This window comes from Corvus kubaryi, unplaced genomic scaffold, assembly GCF_017639235.1.
Source record: "Corvus kubaryi isolate FWS band 111438036 unplaced genomic scaffold, C.kubaryi_AGA036_p1.0 138, whole genome shotgun sequence".
NCBI classification, from domain to species: domain Eukaryota; kingdom Metazoa; phylum Chordata; class Aves; order Passeriformes; family Corvidae; genus Corvus; species Corvus kubaryi.
The window spans coordinates 14,374,232-14,401,348 of NW_024580672.1; positions in this window are offsets into that span (position 1 = coordinate 14,374,232).

Sequence of the window (27,117 nt, forward strand, 5' to 3'; positions counted from 1 at the left end):
AATGTGGTCAAGAGAAAGGGAAAGCTTAGGGTAGAGGAACTGCTGGAGGATAGAGGTATTGTCTTCCCTGCTCTCTGACATGTCCTGTTACCTTTTTTTAGCTCATGGTTTCATGGGGAAGTGGGAGAGGCAGAGATCACCTTTACACCAAGTACCTGTCATAGGGTGGTATGGATGGATTTAATTCCTCACCACTGCAGCCACCTGTGCTGTGGCAATGTATAATTAAAGACAGGAACATCATCAGGAGCTGTCTCTTGCTCCTAGCTCAGGATTAATGTCAGAGAGGATTGTATCCTCACTGCTTTCAAGTCATCAGCTCCTGTCAGCTCTCATGGGCATCTTGAGGCTTTGTTGCTTCCTTGTACTTTGAGGCCTTCAGGATTTGAGATAGAAGCTCAGAAATTATGTCCTTTATTTAAAAGCTTTCTTATCCACCAATTCATTAAATATTATGTTTTAAAAGAAAAGGCTGCCAGGAAAATAATCCGACTGATATGAAGTCTTTAAGCCATGTGCTAAAATTAAGTAATGACGTAAGCAATACTGAAATGGAGAGTGTATTGGTTTCCTTGTATAACAGACTTATCTAGGTGTATTAATTCACCATTCAGGCATTCCTCTCTAGTATGCCCTGGATGACCTCTTCCCCCAGCTAAGTTACAAACTGAAATTTAACTAAAGTGCCTGAGAACATGCAGGGGAGGCAATTTCCTACCAACGCCTCCAACTCAGCGCCCCAGAACACATTAGCTTTCCACTATTGTTGTTTTCACACACAAATTGCTCCATTTTCTAAGACTGACAGATTAGCAGAAAAAGCATGAAGCTTTTGCTGAAAAACAGTGAAAATCATTAAATAAGGTTTGGGGCTAGTTTCTTTCTGGGAAAATCCATGCAAAGCATTATTTTGTATTTTGTAAGCTTAATCTACATTTGTGTACAGGCTGCGGGGCAGATTTAGGTCCAGGTGCTCCCTGGCTCCTCTTTGGCCACACTTGACAGCCAGCCCAACCTCTTTGGAGCCTTTACTTTGCCAAGGCTGCTGTGGGGTGGAAATTTCTTTTTTTCTGGTCATTTTTATTTTCCTAGGCAATTATTTTCTACTTTAGTCTCAGAGTTCTCTGCCTAAATTACAATAGAAGATATGTTTGAATCTCTTCCACTCTTTCTTTTTTAGCCCTGTCCTGCTGTGATTTAGTGGATGCTGTAAAACACAAATTTCTGGCTGGGAAACCCATGGCTGAGTTGAGGACAATGGTGGCTGAGGTTTTCTTGGAAGGGAGCCTGTCCTGTTTCGATCCAGCTCATACTTTAAGAGTGCTTGCCACCTTCTGGTTTGGGAAAGGATCGCAATTGTTTAGCTCTGGCATATTGAGGAAATCAACTGCAAAAATGCTGGTCCTGGTTCTAACTCCCCTGAAATGTATGAGAGATTTTCAAGATGTCATAATGCTGACTAGAGAGTTTTGAAGTGAAAGGATGGACTTTTTTCTTTTTTCTGTTGTTGTTTGTTTTTTCTGTCAGAATGTAGAAATGACATCTGACAAGAAAGAAATAAAAGAAACCTTTTTAATTAAATACTCCATTTGATACTATTGGCATTGTTGGATAATGACCTTTAACCATTATGTAAAGCATTCATGAATGCAATAATAATGGAAAATTAATTTTATAAGTGAACAAGGTACAAATACTTCAAAAGGGAAAGAACTTTGAAATTGGAATTTTTTTTCCCTCACAAAGCTGCTTGCAGATTTTGACCAGTCTCAGACACTTCTATTCGATCTTGTCAGTTGCCAGCACTCAGCCCAATTTCAGCAAGACCACTTAAGAGTATTATATGGGACATTTGTATGAGAGGAGAGTGTGCATTATCTCTAAAAAAGCCGCTTCAAAATTATGGGCACTCAGATAATATGAATAGCACTGATATCAAAAATCACAGCATACCTTAGCCAGTCACCTGCAGTTTAGCCAGATGAAAGCATTCCACAAAACACATACATTTGGGGAAGGCTGGTACATGTTTATTCTAATGGCTTTCAGATTAGCTTGGCTTGATGTAATTCATACTTAATTTCAGATGTCACAGTTCTGTCCAAAAAAAATTGTTTCTACAGAGATCCTAATTGAAGGCACCAGAGTATCTGAAAACATTCCAGCAGTGCATGAAGCAGTGTGACTAACATATGCCATTGGATTGTTCAATTTATTCTTTCCCAGCAAGGGACAATGGGCAGTGAAGCAATTCTTTTTGTTGTGCATTTTAATCACACACACACAGAATTATGTTTATACTGAAAAAAGCAGGTCAAAGCCAATGTTCCTCACAGAGAAGGAGAGGCAGTAAAGTTTCAATGCTCCACAATTCTTGGCAGTTCACATAAGGTTTTTGGCAAAAAAATTGGTTGTTTTCTTGGGTCTAACTTGGTTTTGCACATCTTCATACGGCAACATAGCCCTTGTTTGTGTTTGTTAATTAAAGCAGACTTTGCTGTACCCCACCACTGAGCACAGCTTGAACAATGGCTGCAGTCACAGAGATGTAAGCAGCAGCCATTTGTTGGGTATGGTCCACTAAGGAGGTGTGGGAGGAGAAGGTGAAAATTGGAGGAGAGTTGGCAGGTGTGGAACAATTCAATGATGTGGTGCAGAACTCCTTGCAGAGGATGCCACATCTCTGTGCATGCAAGAATCTACAGGCAATATGGGAAAAGACTGGAAAAAGAAACAAAATGAAGTCAGGGCTTTGACACAGCCCCAGCATGGCTTTCATGCAGAGGAAAAGAGCTGGAGGTAAAAGCTGCCAATTCTTTCTGTCCTTCACAGGAAGGCAAAACAGGGTAGAGCCAGTGGGAATAAAGGAAGAACAAGGAACAAGAGGTCTGTGAGGCACAAAGAACTATTTCTGCACCTTTTAATTTTGTAGCCTAAGTTCATTTAGTCCCAGGCCTTCACTTGGGACAATGCTCAGAGTTACAACAACATCTTGAGGATGAGCAGCCCAGATGCCAAGGCACAATTAGTTGAAGAAGCAGGTGGCGGCTCACCCAGGAGACCAAGTGTTGACCATTCTCAATTTTGCCCTAATCCATCACAAATCACTGCCAGGCCCATTTTGGAGCTCAGAGGTTTTGTCAGGGCTCCCTTCTCTGACCAGGAGACATGTCAGGTTTGTGAAAAGTGAGAGCATCCCATCCAGGCTAATTTATCCCTCTCTCTCTACCTGGATGAAAAATCAGAGCTGTTCATACCAAGACTCTCTTGACAGAGCCCTAAAATACATGGGGTCCAGAGGGAGTGTAGGTTTGAGGAAAATTCCTCCTGCACAGGCTGCTGCTGTGTATGGCAGTGCTGATATCCAGAAGAGCTCTGCAACAGTGTGTGTGAACTGCGTTTTTCCCTCACTTTCGATGCATAAATCAGCATGTTGTGTCTTTGTACTGGTTGAGCCAATTGTCCTGCCTTCTGTTCAGCCATATGAGAATTAGTGATGGGAAGCTGTGGCAAACATGGTAACTTAGGGAGCTTGTTTGTTATACCTCAAGCTCAAGCTAAGCCAAAACAGGGGACATTTTTCAATGGATATTTCAGTTAACTGTTAATTACAAATCTGGCTGTCCATGTTATAGGCACAACATGCCAGTTATGTTTGAGCCTTCCCTCACTGTGCAGTTTCTAAATTCAGGAATTAATTCTACCCAAAGGAGATCAAATTTTGTGACTGTGACAATAAAAGCTCCCTGCAGATCTGCAAGATCTCAGGTATCTTCCATCACTACCAGAGTCTATCAAATGAAGACTAAGAAACAAATTAATTTGCCAGAAGTAATATTTGTACCATCCAGAGCAATAAGAACAAATTAATCTTTGGAGGCTGAATAACCTCTAATAATGACTAAAGTATCTGTACTGATCACAGCTTTTTTTTTTTTTTTACATCCTTAAGATGTTTGCTGATTTCTCAGATTTATTCATGTAAATAATTTCTACTCAATATATCCCTTTATAACAACTGTTAGAGTATTGTGGAAAGAAAATTCATTGCTCTGGTCCTAAGTTATACAGTATGTATCTACTAATTATTTGATTGAATACAATCCGGATTATGAGGACAACAGATTTAAGTTTCCCTCTTGACAAATGTTTCTCTTTTCCTAAATAAACTATTTTCCACAGATGTTCCTGCCAACACACTTGTTCTTTCAGAACTCTGGGCTTTATCACAACTGGCTACTTATTTTTCAGTCAAAAATGGACAGGTGCAGGAGGTCAGGATTTTTTAGGGTCAAGCCATAAAAAAGAAGTTTTAGCTTCTAGCTCTTCCATGCTGTTGAGCATGCTTTTCATTTTAAGCACGACTGATCCCACAACTTCTAGATGACATTTTCAGGAGACAAATTACAAAACTGCTGTGGAATCTGTTGGATTTCTCAGCACATGTGAGGCAACATGAGAGGAGGTACCACAGCATGGTAAAATACCATTCCCATTAAAGGAAAGAACATAGCTGGATTTATCTTGCCATGGCATCTGCAGCTGAAATGAAAAAGCCTCACAGATATTTAAGGCCACTGGATGAAGCCAAATACATGCAAACTTTGGTTGAGGTGCCTTCTATCTGAAGGTGTCTACCTATCTTCTGCCTGCTGTAACATATCACAAAGGTGAAAGAATGATTGTCAGTGAGTGTAGCCATTAGCCAAAAGCTTCCAGATGAAATAAAGCTCTCTTTCATAGCAGAAGCAATGTACCTGTCTGTATTGTGTTTAACATTGCTACTAAAAGGCTGCACTGCTCACAAGCATAGGAGTGATAGCACCTGAATTTTTATGTGTGAAGAATAGTTTCTCCCGAACACATCCTAGAGCCTCTGGAACTTCACAGGAACATCCATGCAGGCCCTGGGAAGAGCTGTCTTGAATATGAATACATTGCTTGTATAAAAACTGTGTATGTGTGCCTTCCTTTAGACATACATAAGCACAGATGGAGAGAACAAAGCCCCCCACTCTTATAATTGTTTGGCTTTATTGCTATTTTCTTCTGATAGTTGAAAAATTCTGTTCATAGTTTCTCTAATTTAATGAGAAAATTATTTACTTCCTTTCCTTTAAAACAAGCCCAGGAGTGATAAACAGGTTAGTTTAGCATTTTTTTTGTCTGGGATGTTTGGTTTCCTTATCTTAAATTTGGTTACTTTTCTTTTACAGGAGGGAGAAAAAGATACTCACTTTCCCCTCACTTGAATCCAAACTTGGATTTTCTTGGCTTTGCAAAATTTTGAGATTTTTTTGATGATAGCTCAAAAAAATTAACATTTTTCATCCATGTGTACAGCTGCATCCATGTGTCCAAGTGCTTTGAGTAACTCAGCAATTTACAGGAAGATCAAATTCTTCATGAGCTGACAACTGGAAATCATTATCACGCACCGTGGCGTGGTGTGCTCCGAGCTCACCGTGCCCTGATCCTCCTGACTTGAATGGGTCAGGCTGTGAAATATGAGTGAGTCCATGCTGGGAACTGGTGCTTAGAAGAATTCTATGATTTCCATATTTTTATGGACATAATGGTGTTCTAGCCAACTCTCCCACTCAGAGACATGCCAGAGGTTTCAGCATTGCCCAATAAATTACTGTCAGGCTCATAATTTGATCTGGAGTCCTCAAGAGGTAAAGAGGACACCATGGCTCTACAAAGTTAGTTAGATAATTAGTGACCTCCACCACTTAAGCAAATATTTTTACTTATTTACCACTAGACTATCCCTGGTTTGATAACTTTTCCAGATTAAGCAGACTTGTACTGCACACTGTTTTCCACATTGTGACTGCAGAAAATACTGCTCTGAGACGGTCCCTCTAGGCAGGACCTTCTAGTTGCTTCTGAGACTCAAGGTTATATGTCTGTAAAGTGTTTTTCTATGTGATCTGGATCTTCTACAGGTCAGGATAACTTTAATTTGCACAACATAGATCTGCTGTCTATATAAATTGTATCGCAGGATTTAACTCACCATACTGCAAAAATTGAGCTTTCGTGTCCTGATTCATTCACTGCTTTCTGGCCTTATTGTGCTGTTTAGGTAAGCCAAGAATAATAGAAAATGAGAACTGGATTTCAAGTGAAGGTTTTTTACTTCTCTCTACATCAGCTTCAGCTATAACCACATAGTTCAAAAGTAAAATTTTTAAAGGGACTTCTCATGTTCTTGAGTAGTTACACTAACTTTTTTTTCCAGAATATGACTCCTACATCCTTCTTTGGGATCCCTGTTTTCCATGATATCATAATATACCATTTTGTAGAAGAGTGTTTTGAAGTGATTTGAATAGGCCAGATGATAACCAAATGATGCTAGATCCTTGTGCATTGTAATCTTGCCCTTATCTTTAGTTAACAGAACACCAGGCTTTGTCCATACCTTAAAAAGACTTTTAAAATTTTTAAAAAAAATTGTTTCCCCCATACTGTTTGATTAAACATACACAACAGCATAACCCCCAGGCAGAATCACCCACAGAAAATCTGCCAAGGAACCACCCCTTTCTGCTAATGATTTCCCACTTACAGATCTCTTTTAGGCTCTTCCAGTCACTTCTTTGTCCATACACTGTATTCTTCATAGGTTCTGATGTTTAATCAAACTGAGACAATTCGATTTCAAACACTTAAAGAGTAACATCATGGATTAACAGAAAGTACAACTGGGGGAAATAAAGGGATGGTCAATTCTTTCCCACACCCCCAGACAGGATCAGCTGTACCAATATCTCATTCCAAGAATATTACATCTTGAGAGGTACCTTTATCATCCAGTTGTGCATTCTTGACAAAGTACAAATTAGGTTTTGTGTGACAAGACCTCTTTTCCACAGAGCAATGTGGATTGACAGTATATATTTTTCTTCCTTATCCATTGCATTTTTAAAAATGTCTTATTTGAAGTGTTCATGTTTGAACATCTTTTCAAATGTAGAAATGAAGAATCTTCACTCTGCACTGCAGGAAATTTCATCTACTTCCAACTAGATACGATCAGGCTTTTAATCTCTAGCCACAATTACAGCTTGATTCAAAGATTATTAAAGTCAGCAGGAGTATTTGCAATTATTTAATAAGCCAGGTCTTTTCTACTTTTTAAAATGTCAAAATAATTGTTAGCTACTTAACCTAAAGAGAAGTTCCAAATGGGTAAATTTTATTCTACTGGGACAAAATAAGACCTGGAAAAGCTGGCGACAGTTGTCTTTTCATATTCAAATGCCAAGATAAAGTTGGAGAATTAGATTCCCTCTTATAGTAACAGCCTATAAAACACCCTTGGCTGCTGGAGAGAGAGACATGAGCAGAAAGCAAAGTTTGTTGGTAAGAAGACCAAAGCCTCAGACTAAAAAGCATCAGATGAAAAGGATCTAAGAGACAACTTTATGCCTCAGATCTTGCTTCCATGGGTCAAATTTTGTTTCTTAGAGATATATATCCTAAGGACACTGGATAGTCTCTGAACTTTTCTTGTATTACCTCAGAATAAACTTTCTGAAAACATCTTTGTGTGAAAGGCCAAATATTATTTTTTTAGTCCTCACTATTCATTACCCACACTGTGTTGTAGACGCACATATTGCAAACTAGAGACCTTTACTAATGTTTCTGTTTATTTGTGTGTTCTCAAAATTCATCTGTTTGATCAGATCAGCTTTTCCTGAGCAGTTAAAAGAAAATTAGTCTCCAAGCCCCTAAAGTGACTAACCTCTAAAGTATTATTGCCCATTTTCATCTTTGGAAGATTAATGTATCACATGCCACAGAAGAACAGCAAGTAAAATAAGCTTATTTGAAGGCCAAAAAGCATGGAGTTTTGAGAAAGCAATTTCTTGATAACACCTTTTTGATTTTTGTTTCATGTTTCCCTTTGCTATTTGAAAATGAATCTGTCTGACCTTGGTTTGATATGATTAGTTAGCAGAAGTCAACATATGGGGTGGAGAGGGTGAATGGAAAAGGACAATTGGCAAAAATGCTACAGGTTTATTACTGAACACATTGATCAATTACACATTGATCCTTACAATTTTAGGCTGCGAAGTGACTGATGTAATTTTTCTAACAGAGCTTTTTCAGCTGGCTGGGAGGAGTGTAGGCTTGGTAATTGCAGTGTTTTCGACTTGAGATACTGGTATTTGCTTAGCTGGGGTTCTCATGGAAGAGTATGACACTCTCTTTGTGTCACAGGATGGGGACCTTGGAAGCTTTGCCTGGGGAGCTGTGTGTGCAGCTGTGTAGTTCCTGCTGTGTGTATTTCACAAGAATTAACAGGTAGGTGACTTGTAGTTGCCTATGTGGGTATTCATGGTAAGTGCACTTATTTAGGCTGCTAAATGGAAGAGAAAATATTTCATCTGGTAGCCTGATGAAAATAGATAACAGCATCTAAATGTTTGTCAAAAGTACAATTAATGCCCAGGATCTGCAGTGCAATTCCAGCAGTGAGCAGGATTCAATACCATCAGCTCAAGGCTTCTCAGGCTCTAGAGCTGAAACTTGCTACCCTGAGGAGGGTGATCCAAATGCTGGCTCGGACAGGGATGCTGTGCAGAGAAAGCAGAGCAGATGGGGGGTACTTGGGTGTAGCTGCAAGGAGCAGAGCTGGATTTGATGTTCCTATGCCAGCCAGAAAGTGAGCAGCAGTTGCTGTCACCTGTGTGCACAAATCCCTCCCGGAGCTGCAGATAGCTCTGCTGCCACGCTGCAAGCCAAAAAGTGGAGGCTGTGACCATGGTTCCAACACCATCCTGATAAACTGCTGACCTGGATATTTTGGTTGGGTTTATGGCTAGCCCTCAGCCCTTGAGTTTTTTTGCATAGTCTAAAGTACAAGCATAAAACGGAAGATATATTTGCTAAACAAAGATAGGAGTCATGGATAGATCTCTCTGCAAGGTAAAAATTATTCTAGTAGAGGCACATTTCAATCCAAACTAATTAAAATGGTTTTATATTTGTTTAGACACAAGTAAAATTAAAATTCCAGATTGCTATTGAACTGTTCATCCTGTTCTTTGTGCTTCACTCCGAATTTTCTGTTTCAATGAAACTCCAAAATCTCAAAAAGAAGATAAAATATACTGTTTTCTTTGTTTCTAATTTTGAGTTGGACTAAAGAAACCAAGTTTTTCTTAAAGCATATGACTACATCTGTTTTTTAAAAAAGCTTGCAATCCCTCTTTCATTCAGAACATGCTCATTACTGCTATGAAAGTTATAATGAATACAACTCTATATTGCATATCATTCAAATATGAGAAAAAGTATGTGAATTACAGAAGTTAAGTGGATGAAAATTCTTTAGCAGATACATATGGCATACTTTTGTTGAAGAAGCATCACAGAATTATATTAAAATACCAAAGAAAAAAGACTTACACCCCCAACTTCCTAAAATAACAGAACTTGGAATCAAAGAAGAAGAAAGCTGCTCTGGGTGAATTATAGGGCTCCCCCTGGCTATGTTGATCTTTATTCAAGAATCTTCTCTTTTTCATCTCTTTAGCTGTAAGACCAGGGTTATCTAAGGATCTGCATCTTTGGTGGCATGAGTAGCTTTCTAAAAAGAGTGTTGTAAGACAGACATAGAAAGACTGGACAAAGTCTGCTTCTCTTATCCCTCAGAAAGCTTGTCTGACTCTTTGAATAACTGTCAGGTCAATATATAGCACGACTAAATTATCTTGTTAAATCCTCAGTGAATATCCTCGCAGTAATTCAAATACCTCTCACTAATGAATAAAAAGAGTATAGATAGGCAAATCTCAATGGATGAAAACTATCACTGAAGAGTAAGAAAAACAAGTCCTATAATAGCTAAATATTTCATCTACTCTGAATGAATGGCTTTGAAATGATGTTTCACTCGGAAACAGATGTTGGAGAGAAATTGAAGTGCTGGTAAATGTCAATAGAGAATCATCAATACCTTATTTTTCTTGAACTCACTTTTGCATGACTTACCCCCTACACTTCCTAATTGTCACTACTTATTTGCTAATGCCGATTTTGTGTTGCCTCATGAACATACGACTTTCTTTCAGACCTTGTGGTCGACTTTAAAAACTAACTTTATGTATGATTTGTTTAAAATTCCACCCCTACTCAGTTACTAAATTAGTTAAATACTGATTCAGAGAGATTAAAACGCCCCTTCCCAAAATGATGCTTTGCTACTCTCACCTCATTCCAGCCCGCACTGGCTAGAGGACAAAGCCAGGACATTTGCATTGCTTTCCTCTGGGTGAGTCTGACTGTGTGTCTGTCTCACAGTCCCCATCTAAGAAACACCTTGCTTGGCCAAACACCATGGTGCTTGTGCAGTGTAATTTGTCACAGCCCTGACAGGGACAGAGACCACAGCAGAACTGGACAGGCCTTTTGGGAAACCAGCCAGATAACCCACCTGATTGGCATTCCTGCTGCTGAGAACAACACAGAGAACCCATGGATGACTGATGTGATCAAATTCAGGCAATATTTGATTCCTTTTCTTGTTTTGTTGGTAGTAGAAAGTACAGTCCCTGAAGGGCGCTAACTTATTATTACAGTCAATTGAGTGTACTGAGTGGTTATGTCTCAAAATACCCATGTGAGAATATATTCTAAGTCTTCTGGGGAGTCAGTGGGTAAACTCTGGCTATGCTGACAAGCCCATGGAGAGCTATTAAATGCAGAAATATACCTCTGACACAGGAAATCTCTCAACCACAATTTCCTGAAGGTTATGAGAGCATTTTGGGAAAAGGATCATGATACAGTCGTCTTGTTTTATGTTTTCCAGGAGGCATCTGCTATTGGCCACTGCTTGAAAGGAGGGGCTGGAGTAGGTGGATGCATCATGGAAATCAGAACTAATGATCTCACTTGGTGAAGCTGATGAGAGCTTTACTAAACACCTTGTTGGGAAAAGACTTCTCTCAGAGCTTTCACGATGTCAAAGTATGATTACTGAAGTAAAAGTTCTAAAATTTGTCAAGTATCAGCATTAGTGATTAGAATCATTCTAATCTCAGCCAAGCTGTGTGCAAATGAGATATCTTCTTACTAAACTGGGGTTTTCTCTTAAACCTCTCCTGTTACTTAAAGACTTCCCTGAATTGCTCAGTTATGGGAAGCACAATCGCAGATTTTCTGATTTTGTTGGATCTGCAGTGTTAGTGCATTGCTATGGTTTAAAGCAAGAGCCAGTACAGCTTTTCTCTGTAGTCATTGATGTAGACAGTGCTCACCTGAGCTAAGGAAGAACCTGCTGCTTTGGGAAGGGAAAGGAGAATTGCATGGCTTTTAGTCTCTGATACAGCAATCCCAGACACAGTCAGAAAGAAAGAGTTTTCCAAGAGATGTGGGACAATAAGGAAGATCTGTGAGGCAGGAAGACATCTCTCAGGAGAATGGCTGAACAGTTTGTCCATGGTCAAGAGATTTAAGATCTGTTGCTGTATGGATAATCACAGATGTTTTCAGAGACCAGATTTTGAAACTAGTTTTATTTATTTTACCCACATGGAGTGAATATGCCAGAAGAAAGGTGAATATTGAATCACAGAACATTGAGAACAGTATAAACATACATATACATACATACATCTATGAATGTATATGATTATATTTGACCCCTCCTGCAATTTCCATGGAGTTCACAATCCCTGTTCAAATTTTAAACCTACAAAGCCCAATATCAGCCAAGCTATCTGGGATGAAATGGAGTTGTTCCTTCTGCAGGGTTCATAACAATAACAGCAAATGAAAATTCAGACATTTAAGAATGCTCAAGCTGTCAAATAATCTTCCTGGAAAGAGCCCCAGATATCAAAGAGCAGGCAACAGACTATGCCCATAAAATTTCTACACTGTTTTTGTTTTGCATTTTTTCCATTCACCCATTGTTCTATCTTCTCACATGCCACATAAATCCTTCCAGTGAACATTCTACCATACATAAAATCAACTCCACATTTTGGAGGGCATGGTCGTTTGAAGGGGCACTTGACAAGCATCACTGTTTTCCATTTCCAAGTGTAAATAAAGTATGGTTACCCCTGGTACGTGGTTTCCATTAAGATTCCTCTTCTGATTGCAAATGCAAAATTGGGAAAACAAATCTACTGTTTCCAAAACAGCTCCACTGCCTCTTGCTTCAGCACATGAGCCACTCAAGCACGTGAAAACACAGGTCAGTTGCTTCAGATTCAACACGACTTCCTCCTCCTGTATTGGTTTGGTTTTTCTGTTTCCCTAACAGGTCTAACAGAGCTGAATACACTGTTTATGCCATCCCAAAGCAGATGTCTGTTACTTGAGCATAGTTCTAATTTCTATTTGAAATTTATAGAAATTTGCTATTGACTTTGGATGGGAGATGGCAGGGGCTGAAGTTAACGTGACAGACTGCACTCCTGTCTAAGCAATTCCTTGAAGTATACATAAATGCAATGAAATTCAGGAGTAGAATCAATGACAGTTTTTTGAGGCAGATTGTCAGCAGATACAAATGTTGGTAGGGTGGCCACAAAGCTGGTGTGCAGGTGGTGTCAGTGGGCAGCAGTACCCTTGAGACTGCCTTTGTAACAAAACTATGCTATTAACTGTAAGGGTTCAGTGAGAAAACACCCAAATGTTCATATAAAAAACGAAATTAGTTTATATGGGTCTGAATTAGCTTTGGTCACTTTTTCCCATTTCTGCCTACACTTTCTCCCCAAAAGCCATGCCTCTGTCCCTGTTATGACTCACAGGCCACCTGGATTTCTGTTCCAGTGTCCCCGAGGTGGTGCCATTGCCATATACCTTCCTCCATCATCCATGTAAACACTGAATATATAACCACCCTGGGATTGTCCCTGACAACCAGGAGTACTTCCTCATATGAAATTATAACTTCAGTTTATCTGCTTTTAAAATGTGGTGAATAGTATTTTCTTCCTTTATTAACCTCTTTGAGATTTCTGGGAATGAAATATATGACAGAAAAGAACAGTTGTGAATGCCCCATACTTGGAAGTGTTCAAGGCCAGGTTGGATGGGGCTTTGAGCATCCTGGTCTAGTGGGAGGTGTCCCTGCCCATGGCAGGGGGATTAGAACAAGGTCATCTTTAAGGTCCCTTCCAGCCCAACCCATTCTATGATTTTATAAAAGTCAGGACCTTTCCTTTGTGTGTGTCTTGCCCATCCTTTCCTTCTCTCTATACAACTGTTTTCCCTTTGTGTGCTCAGTGGAGTGAATTCCTCTCTTACAATTGTAACTGAATTAGGGCGCCGACCTCCAAACCCTTGGTCTACCTTTGAGCTATGCCATTTAGTGTTGAAGCAGAGCTGAGCATGGATCTGGACAAATTGTCTACTTCTCTTCTTGAAAACCATGGGTTTTTATGTTTGTATTTTTTGAGCACAATTGCCATGAATTTTACACAGTTAATCTAAAATAGTCACAGGAAGTGGCATGACATTTCAGGAAACTTTCCTATTTTAATGGCATACTGTGCACAGAGTAAATAACCAGACCCTCTTCCAGTCCACTTTACAACCCACTCAGGTTACAAGGTTGGCTCATATGACAACTTGCTCTGGCTGAATCATCCACAGAGCCTGAACTCACAACCTCTGTGACTGCAGTTATAATTTTCGATGACTGGAGCTAAACTACCAGGTTCACTGCCTCAGAGACAGCAAGAGCCTTATTAATCTCCTCTGCACTTCAGTGAACGGGAAGGAAGTAAAAACCATCATCATACCAAGTGTAACCCATTGCAGAAAAAGCCCTGGATGTGTTATGTCAAATGTGTAAGCCTCACCTGTCCATTTTACTGTACAGCATCAAAAATTGGAGAACCTCTTCAACAAGTGCACCTGATTTCTCAAACATTAATTCACCCCAGTGAACAGCTCATGCAAAGCTGTGTGATTTATCTCTTTAAAACAAGACAAAACAGTGTGAGACAGAACAGGGACTAAGGGATCCTGTGATAAGAGTGTTGTGTTAGTTGAATGTTAAAACAGTCATATAAAACCTGAGCGATCTGCTAACAGCTAAGCAGACGTGGGGTAAGCTCTGCAGGAATGCTAAAAACCCACAGTTATTTACAAATACATTCCTTGTAAAGGTCAAAAAATGCTCCAGATTAAATTGTTCACCATTAAAAGTAGTCTCAACTAGGATGAGTGAGTCAACACAGGGGGGAGATTTTTATCCAAAATTCGACTGAAATTTTTTTCAGCCAAAATCTGCCTTCCAGGTTTTCAGTTTGAGTAGCATGAACCACTAGGACCTGAGAGGGCTCAACTCCTCATGGCTATGCTCACTACACTTGCACAATGGGGTCCTGGCTGCTTGATCTAAGCTGAATTGCACTATTCAGTAAAAAGTCCTTTTTTAGGCATCAGTTATGGTACTCTACTGTGCTCTCTTACTTGATTCAGTCTGAATGTAACTATTGCGGCATGCACTGAGAGAACATTGTTTAGCATTTACTGAAAAGATTTCTTTTTCTTGAGCTCTCTTCTGCAAGGACTCACATACTCACCTGCACTGAAATCTCAGTTGGTTTTATCAAATTTTATGAGCTGGGGGATGGGAGGCTGAAGTTGCTCTCAGTAACTATTCCTCCAGGTCTGGAGTGACTTTAAAATGAAACTCTCAGGGAAGAAACCAAAGTCCTTTGTAGTCGCTGTCTTTGCACAGTAATACAACCAAAAAATGGTATTAGAACAACATTACGCTAAGTTTAATGACTTTGCCTCATTCATCTCTACAGTAGCTAATGAAACATTATGAATGCAAAGCAAATAGTGTGTTCAGGCTAGTTCAGGATCCACATGGCATCTGAATGTGCTGCATGAATTATTCACTCTGTTTTTGTTCACCCCCCATCATCCCTCCCCCATCACAGACTAAAGCTCCTTTCCTGGCCTTAGCAGACGCCTCCGAAACTGTTCCCCTTGCACTGTGGAAAGTTTCATTTCTAGTGTGTCAAAAATATATGAGCCAGGTCACTCAGTAAAAGTGAAGTGATAAAATATTAACATGCTCAAGGAATGAAGGAGAGAGGGGAGGGGCTGGCAAGCTTCCTCCCCAGGTGGGTGAAGGTCCTCTTTCTCATTTTTTATTTTTCAACAAACTATGCCAAGAGTGTTGTGCTTTTCTGTACCACTGCTCCTTCTTCCCATTTAGCTTATAAATGAGATAGCTGGATAGACTGTGTTGAGCTGCTCTTGAGGCAGAAACTGCCTGTCTGGCATAACTCAAATTTCCTCAAAATCAAGGTGTGCTTATTTATGGTGTTAGCATTCAGAACCAACCCAGCTTTGCATCAGTATCAACTACCTCCCCCCCACACCTTTCCTCCGATCTCAGTTGCCAAAAGTACTGTGATAATTGCTGTTTGACCTCTGTAACCCTTTTGCTAGTTTTTGCAGCCAGAAAAAAAAAAAAAAGGATATTCAATTTTGACTTCAAAACAAACATAATGTGTTTTTCAGCATTGACCTGCTGTTTGCCTGTTAGCAGGAGGCAAATATTTGTAGTGATTTGGAAGGCACACAGAAAACAGATTGATAGAGAGTCAATCAGCATGCCAAATACCTTGCTATTTGCTCTCATGAAAGGCTGGTGAATCTGGTTTTTTGTTTGCTTTTGGTTGTTCTTGCTTTTTTATTTTTCTTTTTTTCCCCCCAGTTTTCTCCTCTATGACTGCCTCACCTACAGGAGAGCTGATCAATTTGTCACAATCTCATTACAATATTGATAACTGCAATGAAGATAGTGATTCTAATAGCTTATTTAAAAAATTTCCAGGGTTTTTAGAGTCATACAGGCTTTGGCCTGACAGACCAAGGTGTATATTATATATCACAGCATATCATGCTGTAATAATAATGTCATAACATGCCCATCAGAGAAAAGCTAGAGGGAGGAGGCAAGTAAACACATTAATTAACTGAAAAGCCCTTGGGCATTTTTAGTCAGGGGAGAAGTAAGAAGTGTGAGTATGATGGGGGTGTGGAATATTTGGGGTTCTGCCCCCTCACTAGGAACAAGTCAGAAGGGTACAACTGACTCTGCACTGAGAGAGCCTGGAAAAAAACTGTGTGCCTCTCTGGACTCGTGGAACTCAAAGGTGCAGTAAAGTCAGTAAAGTTGGATAGATGAATGGGAGATAAAGCTTGAGTGATGGGAAGCCATCAAGGTTTTATGCCCTTTGTGTGGAAATAGTACAGTATATACTTCCCTGAAGCAAGCCTTCCTGCAGACTCCAACAGGCTCCTGCTCCCTTATTTCTTCATACTTTTCCATCTTAAGCTTCTGCTAATTGTGTGCTAGTCCCTGTGCTGGCCCAGTATTGTGTCAGTCATTGCAGGTGTGCCATGGTATCTCATCCTTGCACTGTTCTTCCTTCTCTCAAGGTCTCTCCCAAGGCATTGTAACAGGCTGCCCAGGAAAGTGGTGGAATTGAAATAAAATCGCCTTCCCTGGAAGTTTTCCAAAGATGTGTGGATGTGGCACATTTGGGGACAAGGTTTAGTGATGAACATATGAGTGCTGGGTTAATGGCTGGACTTGATCTTAGAGTTCTTTTCCAACGCAAAAAATTCTATGACTCTATGGCAGGAAGGGTAAGACAAGACACAGTTCTGATTGTAGCTTTCTGCTGCATCTCTGGTTCTTGGGATGTCTCAGTGCAGTTCAAAATATGAAGGTTGAGCAGATGGATTTGGAAGAAGAGAAAATAACCTGTCCTGATAATCCTCCTTTCCCTTGGACTGTGAATTTGCTGCATTATTCCTTATTATTGTATCAAGCTTAAAAGCAGAGCCAGAGAGACCAGAAAGCAGCATGCAATCATCTGCTCCAGGTGTTCCATTGCTGCCTTCTCAGCTGTTATTGTTCCTCCAGGCAGGCAGCATAAAGAAAGTGGCATGTTTATTAGCTCACATTCAGCTGTTCTTGATTGATATCTACACAACACTGAAACAGCTTTTTGCAGCCGTTTCACTTTCAATGAAGGATGCTGTTTTAATTGTCATAGTCAGTCTTTTGTCAAATGTTTGTGGGTTGCTGAAGAACCCTGGGTAGCACAGTAGCTGTTACTGCAGGATTAATGAAAGGCATGTTCTGTTTACACAAAACTGACACTGAGTTAAGTGACTACATAGAAAAAGAGTATCTCAGCTAATAAGTGCCTAAGGACTGAAGGCCAGGAAGTAAAAACTGCAAGCATCCAGGGCCTGTCTTATAAGAAATTTTATTTTTAGGCAGGAAATCTTTTACTCTTTTGAGAATTGTGATCATAATAGTTGCTCTTAACGATTTTAATGAAGACATATAATAGTGGTACTATTTTAAATATTTTACAATAGTGCTTAAGAAATGGAACAGAGTTTCATGTGGAAGTAGATTAATTACTGTTGGAACCCTGGGTTCAGAGAATTTCAGTCTTTCAGTGTTGACAGGCAATGATCCTCAAAAGCACACTGAATTTGACCTGAGGCCTTGGGAAAGGCTTCCCAAATTGTGTGATAACACTGAGGCTGTTGCTGTATAATTAATATTATGTCACTGTGTGGAATATGCAGAGATGTAGAAAAATTAGGTTTCTGGGATATAGTAACAATATGAAGGATTTTGGGTGTAGGTTAGTTTTTCTTTCCTCCTTCTTCTTCACAAATCTGGGTGTTCTGGTATTGGTTCAAAAAACCCTCAGTGCAGAACATGAATAATTAGTTATTGGATTATAAGTAAAAAAAAATTAGTTGGCATTCCATAATTGGATAGATTGGGCTTTAAAAGACCTTGGAAGTTAGAACTCTGGGGCCATTTTCACCTTGTTAGCTTAGAGGCACACTCTGTGCAGCTGTAATATAATAATAATAATAATAATAATAATAATAATAAACATATGTAATATATATAATAATAAACATTTGAGTCCAAAGAAAAGCCTGGCGTCTCCTGTGTTTTAATCCAAACTCTGAGTAAAAAGAACTCATGAAACAGAGGCAAAGAAGAAAAGAAATGAGCCAGAGAAATTAAAAAAATTACCCAGATCCATCACAGAAATTTTATATCATACAGCCCAATATAATCATCCTTGAAGTCAAGAGACATTTTCCATTAAATTCAGAGTTGCTTAGACTAGACCTAATATCTTCAGATTTGACCCCTAATTCTTGTTTCTTCACTTACCCTATGGGGAAGGAGGCAGAAATAGAGAAAACAAAGAGCTAACAAAGCTTATTTGACACGTATTTAAAATAAGGAAAAAGTAACTATGAATGGCAAGGCATCTTATCTAGAAAGCAATTGTTCTATTAAGTCTTTCTCTCCAACAATGTGTTGGATCCTAATGCATCAGTCCTGTTAAAGTCTAATCACTGGTTCTCATCCAAGAAAAGCACTTAAGCACCTGCTTAACTTTAAGTCTGTGAATGCTCCTGGCAGATGTCCTAAAATATGACTAAGCTGAAAGCAGAATATTCAGCAACTAAAAGTCACTGTCCTATTTAATGACTGTTACTGATGTGAGAAAGAGGCATCAAATTCATTCCAAAGTGTTACCTAAAAAGAAGTAGGAATAATGCATTGCTTTAATGCAATCAATAGTAGTATTAATCCCCAGAGGAACCACTTGGCAAGGGCAAAGATGTGTTACAAGTCTACTGTAGTTTAAGAATAAATGTCTACTTTGTTCTTATATAATTATCTGTCAAATGAGCCCTCAAAGCCAGCTCTAGGCATTTCAGAGACTTGAGAAAAACTGGGAGGAGCCATAAAGATTTTGGTGGAGGTTAGGTGTGGGAGAGGAACGGAGGCCAGAAAGGTGTCTCCTTGTCCTGGGAGAGATCATTGCCTCTTTCTGTCTCCCTCTTTCTTTGACCGAAGCAGCTGGATGTACCAGCACAGGCAGAACTGTTGCCTGATTTGTCTTCTGCCTTAATTTTGGTAGCTCATCACTTCTGCAAAGTGATCTGCAGGATGCTTTGCTCACACACGTGATTTGTACAAATTACAACTATGTCAATACGAACTGGCAAGAGAGAACAAATGACACAAAGACAGGTGATCAGCTTCCTTTTGTACTTGACCTCAGTAACAGTGAGAAGTTTGCTGCTGCTGCTGCTAGCTACATGCTTCTGCTGATAGCAATTTTGCTGGCAGAACTTGTGCACTGTGATGGGAGAATCAGCAGCTTTATGGTGAGGACAAAGGCAGTGACTAAAATCAGAGACATTTCCTCTCACTAGCCCTATCCTCTAGAAAGTCATTTCTTGATTCTTAATGTTGTAGTTATTGCCTCCAAATCAAAAATAAGATAAATACCATCTTTTTTAATCAGAAACCCCAGAAATCTGCATTTGCTGGCATAAGATAGGAAATAAATATGTGACACAAACTGGCTGAGCTCTTTGAATTGGACTCATTAAAATGAGACTGTTTGAAGTCACCTGTCTGGGTTTTGCTGACATTTGGCAAATTTTCAAAACCAGTTGTTTTACTCAGAGTATATTTTGTTGGATAATGGCATGGTTTATTTGGTTAACCTTAGATGTCTCTGCTGCATTGGCACAGACTATTAGCTTTCATCTTGGAAGTAAAAGAACATTCGTATTACGCTTATTTCTTCCTACAACCAAACAAAAGAGTCTCCATAGAGGAGAAGACAAATCTATGCATTTCATTGAAAGGAATCTCAATTTCCTCTCTTTTACCAGCTGAAATATCAGCAAGGGTTAATGAAAACAAACCAAATAAAGCTCAGTATATTTTCTTAAACTCTGTTCACATTGCTCAATCTCAGCCTTTCTATGGAAGTCAGCAGTTTAAAACCCCACACACTGAATATTCATAAGAAAAAGATTTTAAAAATGGATAATTTTGGTTATTTGTTTAGCCAATATTTCATAAAAGGGAAGTGAAAGGAATTAAGGCATCATCCTTCTTTTACTCAACTTGTAAGTCATTCAACATGAGCAAGAGCACGTTTGTTCAGCGTTTCCTGGGGAGAGGACAGTCTCAGTAGTGAGAGGAGTGGATCAAAACCTACGTGCTGCCAACACAGTTTTTCAGCTGTTCTGAGTCAAGAAAACTCCTGGAAATATGGGGAGGTTCTCAAAAATAACTGTAGCAAATGTGACAAATGTTTTAAACACAAGCATTCAAAAATAATCCTCACTTTGATGTGAGGAGAAATCTGTATCTTTTCCCCTCTTTCCCCTGTTTTTTCTCCTGTTCCTGCCATACACTTTATCAGGGGAGAAAAAAAACCCTACTTGCATGTTGCAATTACTGCAAGATTGGGCTTTGAATCTGAATATCTCAGATTGCACACTGTGCAAATAATCCCAAATGAGAATCATGCAAGGTTCTCACAGCTCCCCTCACCCATCAGCAGCTGACATCCAATATCACTTCTGTAAGTAATCAGCACTCATCAGGGGTAGATCAAAGTAGGAAGCCAGACTAGGGTTATGTAAACTGCCTAGATGTGGCGAATAGTAAGAAGTCCTATTAGCTGGAGAGAAAACTGTGACAGGAAGCTGGGAGGTGGGACAGCAGTGAGCAGGTAAGGAAGCACCCACCTTCCACCACCAAGGCTCTGCTGGAGGATGAAACCAGATCAGCAATGCCATGAAATTACATCTGGTAGCTGTGATTAACAACCAATCAATGCTTCAAACCCCCAGCTCTCAAAGGACAGTTGGCAAACCCTACATAAAACACTGTTTCTACAACTAGTTTTCTCTACATCCAAGTTATAGTGATAAAGATGCGGAGGTCTAGATAAGTATGGGAATGGAACATCACCTCCTAAAGATGATTATTAGGTACAGGCAGTAGGGCTGAGAGTTCTTTGTGCAGGTATGGTGAAATTCCACACTACTGACAGGAAAGCTGTGGCTTTTTAAGCATATCCTCTGCCTTAAACCTTACCTAACAAACACAGATTTATCATGTGAAAAACGAAAATGAAAAGAAATAGATCAGGACACTTGCTATTGTACATGAATTTTGACATGAATTTGAAACATTCAATATATTCATAATTACATAAGATAGAGTTAAATAGCAAATTCTTTCATTAAGAAGCCAGGTATGATGTGATCATCCAGTTTGTCTTCCATATAGGACAGTGTAAAAAGGCTGAATTTATTTCTGTTTGAACTAGAACTCCTTCATCAGTACATTTCAAGCTCCTTTGTAGTTTACTTACAACACACATCTGCCTATTTTTCATACATGGGAGTGTTCTAGTATCACAGCCATTACTAAACTAATGACATATTAACACACCTGTAAAGAGATGTGATATCACTCTCACTCCTTTAAATCAACTGAATAAAAAATGTATTACGGGACCTTCAGTTTCTTGCCAAGCTTCTATTGTATTTGGGGAGCAAAATGGAAAGCTAATTTACTCAGTTACAGAATCACAGAATGTCTGAACCTCTGGAGATGATCTAGTCCAACCCCACTGCTAAAGCAGGTTCACCCAGAGCAGGTTGCACAGGATCACATCCAGGGGTGATTTTGAGTATCTCCAGAGGAGACTCCACAGCCTCTCTGAGCAGCCTGTTCCAGTAAAAAAGCTTTTCCTCATATTCATTTACTCCTGACACTATTACTTGACATTCACCACAGAAAACCTGATCACCCCAAGAATTTGTGCATTAGAGCCAGACCGTGTAGGACTTTTATCAAAAATGGAAGGTATGATTAAATACCCTCTCTTGGATTTTTTATTTTTCCTTTCCAAAGAGCACAGTTATGCATTTATAGTACAGGATACTTGCTCACCCGTTTCTGGAACAGTCTGACTGCCCTGACAAAGTACCATTTGACCTCTTTCCTGGCTTTCTTTCCATAAGTAAATATCCCATAATATTTGACACTGTTTCCAAAAACGTTACCCCAGTACATTAGATTAAGTTTTTCCTAGATACAAGCTTCTAGAGTTCCTTTTATAGACACCCAAAGTTTGCTTCATGTAGGTAGGTATGCACCAGTGTCACAGAGCAACTAGGGAGGAAAAAAAAAGATTAATTGTATAAAGTTCACTCCTGAAAATCAGCTGAAGAATTTCTGCCTTTTAGCTATCGATTGACTTCTCAGTGATGGCTTAAGCAGAGACAGGAATTAATTTAAACACCCAATTGAAAGATACATATTTTCCAATTTTCTACAATATCACGAAGGTCCAGCTATGTCTGAGACCCTTCCTAGTTCTATGGAAAGAAGAAAAAAACCCCAGTATTTCAGCAAAGTCCTTTCCTGTGACCTATTTCTTTTCTTAAAAAGACTGCAATGATTCACACCAAAGACCCATCTACCACAACACTCTTCATAAATCATCCTTATAATCACAAATCAAGTGACCCTGTAGTTTCATTCATTGAAAAGAGGTTTAAAAAGATTTGCTTAGTAAAACAGTGAACAGGAAAGATAATTCCCCTGTCCTTCCAATTGTTCATCTTTGTTTCCTTGTATTATCTCAGATTTCCCTGAACTTGTCCTTTGATGTATTCAGGGAATTCAGGATGGCTTCACACCCAATTATTGCCTGAATCTTAAACTATTCTTAAAACAACATTGTACCAAACAATCCCAACAGTGTTTGCACTCTGCAAATGAAGGGTGCTGTCTGAATACACTCTCCTGTAGTAGGTGCCCTCATGGCAACCCATTGCATGGCACATCAGACTCTTCTGAGGCAAGAAATGTGTTAGACTGTTAACTTCAAGAAGAAATTATCTGGATAGAGGCAGGGAGAAAAGGAAAAGAAAAACGAACAGGAAAATTGAGGGAAAAAAAGAGAGCAAAGAAGCTTTTGTCATCACCTGATTCAAGGAGAGCAATAAGCACAGTTTTTTTGTTTAAAAGCAAGTCCAGGTGCTGTAGCTTATAAGCGCAGGGATGAACGAATAGAGCAGATGCTGTTTGTGTGAAGGTAGTCTATACATTCACTTTTTCTTTTCCTATCTTTCAGCACAGGCACAGTGCATCTGCATGTGGTGGCCTGTTAATGCCCTAATTTTGTATGTTCCCCCTGTTCCCTGCCCTAGCCCTGGCCCCTCCCTCAGTTCCTCCCTGTTTGTTCCTGTACCCCAACCCCGCCCAGGGACCACCCCTGGGCCCCTGACAAAACCACCCCGCATCAAGACCACATTGTCGCTCTATCTCTGAACGTCGTGGGGATGAGATGTGATTAAAGCCATCTCAAACCCTCAAGAGAGACCCTTCTCTACCTTCTTTACCATCCACTGCGTTGTAACGCTGCTGTGTGCCGGAGCCAGATCTCGGGGCTGTCCGAAATGGACTCCGGGATGCGATCAATCGCATGGCCCGAGGAAACCCTCGCTGAGCTGTCAGGCTGCAGCAGCCTGCTAGGCAGAGTCCAGCAGTTACAACATCTGTGTGTTTTGAATTGGTCAGAGGTCCCTTGGACCCTATATATTAAATAATAAAAACTTACAGGATACAGACAACCAAGCTCCCAAATATGACTTGATTGGAATTGATAAAAAAATGTTCTTTGAAACTGCCCTTTCATTGAAACTTGACTTTAAATACCATAGACATTTTCATAAAAATACATAAAATCTCTGCTCGATGGAATGTGGGTTGAGGAGTTTTTTGTTTGTTTGGGGTTTTTTTTCTTTTTTTTTTTCTTTTGGTTTTCTTTTTAATTTCAAATGTTAACTGATTTGTTCTTGTTTTTTATGAAAAGTTAGAGGGTAAAAGACAAAGAAGTATGCAAAACTATCACAGAAACTACGATTGTAGAATACTCCTCAGAAGAAAAAAATTATTGTTCAACCAGTTTCACAAATCACCACATCATCTAAAAATCAAAACACCACTGACTGCAATCAAACGTTCCACCACACCTAGGAGTCTACCCAAAAAGCTGCAGATACCACTGCTTTCCTTCATACTTGTCTAATGCAAGGCCAGTGTCTCTGCAACAAACAGATGTGTCAACACCCAAGTTTATGTGCACTTTACACAGTGCCTTTGTGCAAAGGTCAAAACGTGGTGGGTTTAGATCACAAATTCTGAAACAACTGCAGCATAATGCTTGCTTTATTAAAAGAGCTTAATATCTAGACTGATGATAATTTGTGACTTTATTTTTTTCATCTACCTAGAATTGTTAAGAATCCAGTCTCCTTCTGGAGAAAGAAACCATTCCATAGGGCCTCAGTCCAAAATTCATCAATGAAGTACAGTTGTTCGACCTAGGTGGAAGGTTTCTCCAGAAAAGCACTTCTTTGGTCAATGGAATACAGTCTTCTAACTTCCAACATACATTCACAGATAGCTTATTCCCTCCACTCACTCATCTTGCATTGTAGTTTTTCTAAGCTTTACTATATCATTTCCTTGGTATTCTCTTCAATCTCTAATGCACTTACTGGCAGCAACCACTTAATTCTCTCCCATCTCCATTTACTCAACCAAACAAGCCAAACTTTTACAGATCCCCAAGACAGAGCCTCTATTTTCCCATTTTCAGAAACAGCTGGTTTTGCCTGTTTTACCCTGGATGGATCTTTCTGAACCCCAGTAGCTGGGTCTCATGTTACCTTCCATTGGAAGGCGGTTGCAAGGGACTTGACCATGTATAAATCAGTCTCTCTTCATCCTCCTTGGAGGAGTTTCTTCCACAGTAAATGTAACTTACACCACCTCTGGCTTCCTCAGCAAAAAAGACCAGGTCATTTATATAAATAAATAGATAATCAAACAACCCTCCTACCACAACAGCTCAACAATCACCACAAACTTTTTTACTTTTTTTTTTCTTTTTGACATAGCCAACAGCACAGGAAAGTGGACAGGGCATTGTTGATGCCATGTTATGTAAGTATGCATGTATATGTTTACAATCAAATGGATCTATTTCTTAAGAGCACTAATTTATTATACTCCATGATCATCAAGACAAATTGAGATTTGAAGCACAAATAGAGCTTCAAGTGTATGCACTGGCTTTCACCATGTGCCCCACCTGCTTTATCAAAAACCAGTGATAACACCACAACCAGCAAAAAAAATTCCCTGGCCTGACTTCTCCTGAAATGTGGTTATTTTATTTAACCTACTTCAAAGGCTGATACTGAGCTGTGGAAGTGTGTTTTGCTTTGGTTCAGTCTGGGTCTCCCCTCGAGTTTTGTACCTTTGTATCTACCCAGTTTGTATCGTCTCAATTTTCTGCCAATTACCCCATTTCCCACCTTTGTCTCCTCCCTGGCCCTTGCCAATCGTGCTGGCACCCCTCCCAGGCTTCTAGAAAGTTCTGGAGGGGCATCGTGTGATTGGCTAGGGGAAAAAGATCCCTCCCTTCCTCTCCCATGGTTGGTTCCCTGATACGCCTTTCACCCTGTTCACCACACCCTTCCCTTCTCCCATTGGTTCCCTCCCATGTTACCACCCACCCATAAATCCTCCTACAGATGCCTTCTGAGGTCACTCCGAACTGGGCATCCCTGGGAGGTGGGAGCTCGTCTCCGGGGGCTCAATAAACTTCCCAGATTTAACCCAGTTCTGAGTCTGCCTCCTCCCTCCACCGCTCGCCTCCATCCCGGCGGTCCTGTGGAAGGACCCACGAGCCAGACCTCTGGTCTCCCGGAGTCCGGAGGCTGGCCCCCGCAGCCGACTGCGTCCGGAGCTGACCGGGCTGAGTGGGATCCACTCCAAGGGGATGCAGAGGCACTGAGCCAGAGTATTGTAGCAGGCTGAATATCAATCATTCATGATTGCATTGCTCTGTACCTCTGGGGATGGATGTGAAGATTTTTATTAAAAGTTCTAGGCAGTCATGAAGAATTGTACTCTGACATCTAGTGCAGGCATTTACCTGATTTCTCATCTACCAGGAAAACCTGCTTGCTGCTTGCTGTCCACTGAGACACGTAAGCAAGGCAGGGCTGGTGAGGAACATACAATGGTGGGCAGTACTGATACAACTCTTTTTTGAAACTACATTTTTTATTCTCTTTCCTTAAAAAGAAGAAAAAGCCTAGAGAGTAGCCACGGTGAAGACAAGCCTCTCAGTGTGAGCTGAAGATAAAAGTTGTAATGTTTTTTATGTGTCTGCAAAGGGCTGTACAAGAACTCTTGAGTGAACTTTACCATTTGGTTCAATGATGTGTTAACTCAGGTATCCATGGATAAACATTTATTACAACAGCCTCATTTTTCTCGCAGATTGTAGTCTCTTTCATGCAGATTCTCTCATCTTACCCTTCAGCTCTCTGGTATCTCCGTGCCTTCCCAGCCAGCAAGCAGTGCCTCCTGGCATAATCCAGTCTCCCTCTGTTCTGCTCTCCTGGGGTGGGGACCATTTCCATACTGCTGTGCCAGCTGCTAAGGTACTCCAGGTTGACTATGCTCTTGCATCACATCCCTGCCATCAAGCCAAACATACAGTCTCAATTGAGACATCAGCATGTGTGAAATCTTTGTTTGCTCTTGAGGCAGATAAAACTGTCAACCCCCCCTCACACTTCAATCTACAGCATGAGGGTCCTGACCCCTCCACCACAAAGTCAAACATGGGAGTTAAAACTCTTTTCATGCCTTCATTGTTGAACTCTGAACACAGTGATGGAGGCACAGACTTTCTTGGGGACTCAGGTAGAAGCATGTCTTGAACTTGCAGGCACTATGGGACAGCTTCCTCACCAGTTTCTCAGATGTGGCTGACTGCACAAGTGCTTTCACTGCAAAGTCAAACAACATAATTTCACTCCATGATAAGGATGTTTTAGGCTGGGCTGAGTACCCTAGCATAAGGCAGAAGAGATGTGAGACTGAATTAACCAATGTTTGATCTGGAATGCCAGCTAGCAGATGAGCAGCTAGTTTTGGTCTGTTGGGTTTTGTGCATTTTTTTTATTTGCTTGTTCCTTATTTTCCAGGCACCTGTGGGTCTTACTGACTAGGTGAACATTTCTATTGTGACTTGGAGAAGAGTAAAACAAGTTAAAATAAACTGATTTCACTAGAGTTTAAATCAAGTATATTTTGTCCTCACACTCTACTCTCCGCAGCCCACCAAGATGCAA